The 6793-nt window shown below is 50.5% G+C and overlaps 1 long non-coding RNA gene across 1 annotated transcript; it reads right to left on the bottom strand.

Annotated features, from left to right (window-relative positions):
• Window positions 1–2211: 2211 nt before the first annotated feature.
• Window positions 2212–5063, bottom strand: LOC125612386. The gene is made up of 3 exons (XR_007342753.1): window positions 4431–5063; window positions 2745–2885; window positions 2212–2471 (listed from the first exon to the last, which is right to left on the bottom strand). It is a non-coding gene; the product is annotated as an uncharacterized LOC125612386 (long non-coding RNA).
• Between the last annotated feature and the right edge of the window lie 1730 nt (window positions 5064–6793).

The following is a 6793-nucleotide window of genomic DNA, read 5'->3' as shown; positions in this document are numbered from 1 at the left end:
GTGTTGTGATACGTTGAAGTATTGGGGGGTGGGTAGTTGGAAAGGATGGCCCTGAAGAGCTGGGTTGAATGGTGGTTTAGAAGAAGGCTCGAAGCTTCTCATGGTTCAGGTGGCACTCATCTGTAATCCAAGCTGCTTAGGAGGCTAAGGCAGGAGGATCGGAGGTTCAAGACCAGTGTGGGCAACTTAGTGAAATCTGTCTCAAAATTCACTAAGGGCAGGGGATGTAGCACAGTGGTAACAGTGCCCCTGGGTTCAGTCCCCAGAACTGCAGAACAACAAACTCATTCTTCAAGCTCTGTGTCCTCGTGCTGAGTGTGTTATAGAATTTTGAAAATAGCCAGTAGGGTAAAGCAGTGAGGTAAGGTGACAGGGACAGGAGTGGGTATTAGGGAGTCCCTCAGCCCCCTTGCTTGGGGCATCCGTGGAGCAGAGTTCATCCTGACAACTTTGGGGGTGGAGTAGAGGTCATAAATAAGGAGGTTCAGTGGCAGGAACCTTCCAGCACAGCAGGCATGCTGCAGAGGGCGGGTGCAGTTTCTCTCCAGTCTATTTATGAGCGATGACCACACACACTGGCCTCTGCACGGGTCAACTGAGACTGCACATTGACTCACTCTGGATGATCCGAGTGGCTAAGAATGGCAACTTGGTTTTCAGAGCAAGTTTGGAGAAATAGCTTCTGAAAACTAGCTGTTCTCTATTTCTGGGAGTTGACATTAAGTGGTCACCAACCTGATCAGAGCATTAAAATGTGATATACCTGGCGCTGGAGTTGTAGCTCAGTGGTAGAGAGCTCGCCTCGCATGTTCGAGGCTCTGGGTTTGATCCTCAATACCACATAAAAATAAATAAAATAAAGGTATTGTGTGAAAGTACAACTAAAAAATAAATAAGAAAAATGTGATATACCAGCCTTGTCCAATGAGCCTGCTGGTATGAATTCACCAAGTCTGGAGTGATGAGACAGGACGGGTTAGATGCAAACCACACCAGCCCTACCTCTAAGGAATTGTGAGTACCTGTGGTCCGGGAGGAGTCTGCAGGAGGAGCGGGCTCTCACAGGCCTCACAAGTGAACAGATTGCCCAGGTTAAGTAAGGTACTGGTTAGGCACTCCTGCCCTACTGCAAGAGAGGAAAGCCAATAGGAATTACTTTGAGGAACATGATTTGGGGGTAGGAATGTTTTTTAATTAGCGGTGTATGCACCTAACAATATAAAAGGGTGCCGATGTTGGGGCTGGGGATGTGGCTCAAGCAGTAACACGCTCACCTGGCATGCGCAGAGTGCTGGGTTCGATCCTCAGCACCACATAAAAATAAAATAAAGATGTTGTGTCCACCAAAAACTGAAAAATAAATAAAGGGTGCAGTGTAAAACAGTTTTTTGTATTCTTGCTAAGAATGTAGTTTTAATTTTTTAATATTTGAGACAGGGTCTTGCTAAGTGGCTGAGACTGATTTCAATTTTTAAAAATTTTCTTATTTACTATATGTATTTTTATTTTTTTACCTTGAACTTTGGATCCTCCTACAAGAAACACAGGTGGTTCACAAACCTTAAAATATTTACTACCTGGCTAATCCTGTGCTGACCCCTGGTTTCCCATTAACTGTCCCACCATGCCTGTACACATGCCAGCCATTCATTGCCCCTTTGTAGTATAACCCTGCTGTCCCCCTCCTGATATGGCTCAGCCTGAGATAGGATTTTTGCTTCTTTTGAGCGCTACTATGGACCAGAAATGTTTGCACAGTGATTTTAAATAAGGATAAATGGGATTTGGTGGCCTCTTGAATTAGAGGATTTAGCCCCATTGGAAGGGGGCAGACTTCTCTTTGTGTTGTGGAACTTGGAAGTCGCCACATGCCATTTACTCCGTGTTCACATTTCTCCTAAAAATAAGGATGGTTTTCTTACGTAACCACCATTACACCAAACAGCAATTCCCTAGTGTATCAGCCCATGTTCAGATTTCCCCACATTGTCCTCAGGATGCATTTGATGGCTCATTCTTCTTTCTTTTTTTATTTTTAACATTTATTTAGTTGTCAGTGGACCTTTATTTACACGAATGCAGTGTTGAGAATCGAACCCAGGGCCTCACACATGCTAGGCGAGCACTCTACCACTAAGCCACAACCCCAGCCCTTGATGACTCATTCTAACACCACTCCCATGCCAAGGAGGATCAATTCAAAATTCATTCGACCTCTTTTATGACATTGACTCTGGGTTGCAAGAGAACAGGCTACTTGATATTCTCATAGAATGTCCCACACTCTGGGCTTGTCTGTAAGTTTCCTCCTGCCATTCAGTTTGTTTCCTACCCAGTTGGGAAACTTGTCTTGCCAAAGGATTTTTGTTTCTTTGCCCGCAGCCCTTTCCCTTGCCGGAGGTTGTGGCTCTGTCTTCCAGCCTTCTCCCTGGTTCCTTTGCTGGTCAGCAGCAACCAACACCAAGGCCAACCTAAGCCACAGGGTGAAAGCAGCTCTGAATCATGGGCCAGGAGGACTGAGCCACCCTTGAGAACCATCATGTTTCCTGACTGGTCTGCTAGGCTGGGCTTTGCCTCCTCCCAGTACCTTCCCCCAACCCCCATGGGAAAAGGGAGGTGCTCTATGAGCACTTGCTTTGACTCAGCAAACTGTCCCACATGCTTGGCCTGGTGAGGCCTGGCAATCTACAGCTGTTGTGTCCTGAGCAGGGTGTCGGGTGGGGTGGAGAAACGGTGCCACTCACCATATGTGCCATAGTTATATCAGCAACAGCTGAGTGGATGCCGGCCACCTTCATTCTGGGTCTGGTTAGGGAAGCCTCAGCCATATGCTAAACTGGTTCTCCCAGGTGGGCACAATGGCGCATGCCTGTAATCTCTGGAGGCTGAGGCAGGAGGATCGCAATTTGAAAGCCACCCTCAGCAACTTAGTAAGACCCTAAACAATTCAGCAAGACAGTCTTAAATTAAAAAAAGAATGAAAGAAAAAAAGGCTGGGGATGTGTGGCTCAGTGCCCCAGGTTCAGTCATCCCCCTGTACAAAACAATAACAACCACCAAAAAACCCTGGTTCTTCCAATGACGGACAAATTATCTTACCTACTACTTTGGCTCTTAGACATCCAAATGCCACTTTTTATTCTAATCTGAAGCAGTATTTTAGGGCTGGGGTCTTAGTGGTTATTTTTGTTTTAGTGACACGGGTTGGAACCACAAATGTAGTCAAGCACTATACCACTGAGCTACAATTGCAGCCTCTCGTCATTTATGTAGTACTGGGGACTGAATTTGGCATTGCACATGGTAGGCAACCCCTTATCACTGAGCTACATTCCCACCTTTTGTTTATGTTTTTTTGGTACCAGGGATTGAAACCACGGGCACTTAAACCACTGGAGCCACATCCCTAGCCCCCCCCTCCTTTTTTTGAGACAGGGTCTCATTCAGTTGCTGAGGCTGGCTTTGTAATCCTCCTGCCTCAGTTTCCCAAGGCGCTGGGATTACAGGTGAGCGCCATTGCGCTGACCAGCCCGTTTTTCTAGACAGGGTCTCACCAAGTTGATCAGGCTGGCCACTCCTGCCTCAGCCTCCTGAGGCGCTGGGATCCTGTGGCCCACCACATCTGGGTGGTTGTCAGTCTAAAGCCAGATGGGAAAGGTCATATTGGATTGTTAGGGAGCCAAAAGTGACTTCCAAAAAACTGGTGGTGGGTTTTTTATATTATGGTTTGCAAGGTTTTTGCCTCCTGACTTTGAGGACTGCTGTCTCTGGAACATTCCTTATTGGTGTATTGTGGTCCTTCAATGATGAGTTCTAGACTGGAGTGGATAAGGGAGGGGGCAAAGTGGAAAAAAAAATATCCTCCGGTGCTAAATCAGATTACATTAGAAACACAGACGAGATTTTGCAAATAAAGGCTGGGGAAACGGTATGAAGGACAGAAGCTCTGAAGCATTATGAGTGTCCTTTTCCGTGTAATCTCCCTAAATACTGTCTATATCCCAAGACCAATCAGTATGCTAAGTCCCACTGGGGCTGAAGCAAAGAGAGAGAATGATGGCTGCCCCCCGCCCCCCTTATGTAAATGGTGGGAGGGACAAAATGAAGCTCTTGAGCAAACACAAGAGCCCTGGTTCCCCCTAGCACCCAAAAAATGCACGAAAGATGACTGGTTTGACCGCCTGGTCAACTGCAATAATGCTGGTTCGCCGGGCCTGGAGTTGGGAGGGAGGCTTCTGCATCTCTCCAGGTCGAGGTCCCACCCACCCAGGGGCTCCGGCACTACTGCCCTCCACTGCCCCCCGCTGGACGCCGCTGGTCACAGCACTCTTCAAGCCTTCACTACTAGGCTGCGCCCTCCAGCCCAACCCAGCTGGGAGCTCCAACCCGGGGCTTCTCTCTGGGCCCTTCCTCGCCACAGACGCCCGTACCCACGGGCTTCACTGCCTGCGTCTCCCGCGGGCTCGTTTCGCACGGGCAAACCGAGAGTTCCCTCCGCTTCCCCGGCTCCCCAGTAGCTCCGACCCCGCGGGCGGCGCAGGTGCCCGGATGTGAAGCGGGCGGGGCCCGGACCCATCCGTGGCCCCGCCCCTTGAGGCGGCCCCTTCCCTCGCGGGCGTGGCAGGAGCCAATCACAGGTTAGGCTCTTCCCTCACCGCCAATGGCGGGTCTGTTGCTAGGGCTCGGGTTCCTGCTCCACGATCGGCCTGCTCAGCTGCCCCGGAGCTCGATTGGTGCTCGACTTGGCTCTCCCGCCACCGCGGAGCTTTATCCACCCCGCCTTCGCCACCCTCCTTCATTGCCGGAGGAACCGGGTCTGCGGTGTGGAGGGCATCATAACTCCTTAGAGGGCGGTAGTGACCTCCTTGGGCGTTGTCCCTGGAAGGAACCGGTTTGGAAGCGCGGAGTCTGAGGTTCCTGGTGGGGCACCCAGCGTTTTCATCGGACCAGTGGCCCTGTCTCCCGTGCTCCACCCCAGCCCTTTTTATTTTTTATTTTCGATACAGGGTCTCGCTGAGTTGCTGTTTTTCTTCTTACAGATCTCATTCTGAAACAGTCCTAGGACGTCTGCATTATTCCCATCTCGCAGAGGGGGAACCAGGGCTCTGAACACCTTTGACCCCCACCACACACTGTTGGGAGGTATCAGAGGGTCACAGAGACTCGGATCTGACAGTTCCCATCACCTTACACGTTGCCCCCCTCGTGGAGCAGTGAGGTGGGCATACGGGGCACACCTGGTGTCCTGAGGACACTGAGGCCAGCACCCGTCTCTTGCCTGCCTGTCCAGCCTCAGATTGCACACTGTCCTACTAAGTGTTACAGGCCAGTCATCCTCAAGCATGGTGTGCAGGGTCCTCTGCCCAGGTGTACTGGCCAGCCCCATGCTCACGCTTCTAATTGAATGGTGGCCAACCAGGGCCAGGGCTCACCCGCAGAAACCACCTGGAAAGGTTTTAGAAATAGAAGGGAGTGCAGACACCCCAGTCTCTCCCCTCCCCATCTTCCAACATAGAGTTGTATAATTTCATCCCAAAAGGAGGAACAAGTTTCCCACATCACCTTCCTACCTGGATGTAAGAATCAGCTTCAGTGTGGCTTCTGTCACTCAGTAATGTTCCATTTTGTGTTGGGGAAGAAAAGCTTAAGAACTCAGGATTTAGATTCCCATCCTACTTTTGGATCTGTAGCATAACTTCTCAAGTTCCTTAGCCTATCAGTTTCCATATCTGTAAAGTGGGAATAATGTGGTCTACATTATAGAAATTCCTAGCATCGACTGGGTACTGTTTCCAGGACCTGTTCTAAAAACATCACCTATTTATTCCTATACAGCTTCATTTTGCAGATGAAGAAACGGAGGCTTATTAACTAGACCGAGATCCAACAGCTAGAAAGTGGCTGAGTGGAAATTTGAACTCAGGCAGGCTGATATTGCTGTCCACAGCGTATCCATGATCCTCTGCTGCCTCTTAGTGGCCTAGGTTTGCTATGAGGAGTCAGTCAGCTAAGGAGTGATGGGCAGCTAGCAGGTGTCCAGTACGTGGCAGTTGTGAATAGTAGCAGACACAGTGATTCACACGCCCTGCAGCAAAGATGTGCCAGGGCAAGGCAGGGGCCCAGGATCTCAGCCTTGGCTTCCAGGCCCTGCAAAAGCCGAATCAGACTGGCAGCCAAGACAGTGAGCAGGGGACATGCTGTCAGGCTTGAAGGCCCCTAAGGAAGAATGGGACCAAAGGCATGGCGGGGTGGGACGGGGGTGGCATCAGTATTTTCCAAGACTGGGCCTCCTGCTCCCATTTCTGCTGACCCTGCCAAGCCCAGAAGCTGGACAAAGATTCTGGAAGGTTCTGGAGTGAGCACTCTGGGATGTCTGGGGTCTTTCTCTGAAGGAGCACCAGGGGGCAGTCACTTACTATATCTGGGCATGGGGGAAGGGTGATTAGAATGCCTAGCCCTAGGGCATTCTGCAGGGGCCAGTCTCAGGACCTGCTTTGGCACCGCTCCAGCCTGGTTCACATGGGCCATGATCCAAAACTTCCTGCTTGAAAGGAGCCAGGACAGTCCAAGAGGTCTGAGTACCCAGGCCTGTGGCTTTCCTGCTGGGGATCACTTACTCTTCCTCCAGAACCACTCATTCAACCCAGAGGTACCGGACCTGAGGCTCCAGGACCCCTGTTGAAGGGTCAATCCTGCAGGCACTCCTAGGGTTCAAGGCTGTCAGGCTGGACAGGCCTTGAGCAGAGGCTCTCCAGGGGTTTCAAAGACAAAGTTGGGGGTGGGAGGCAGAGAG

The sequence above is a fragment of the Marmota marmota genome, unplaced genomic scaffold (assembly GCF_001458135.2).
Source record: "Marmota marmota marmota unplaced genomic scaffold, marMar, whole genome shotgun sequence".
Lineage (NCBI taxonomy): Eukaryota > Metazoa > Chordata > Mammalia > Rodentia > Sciuridae > Marmota > Marmota marmota.
This window is presented reverse-complemented; position numbering and strand designations above follow the sequence as displayed.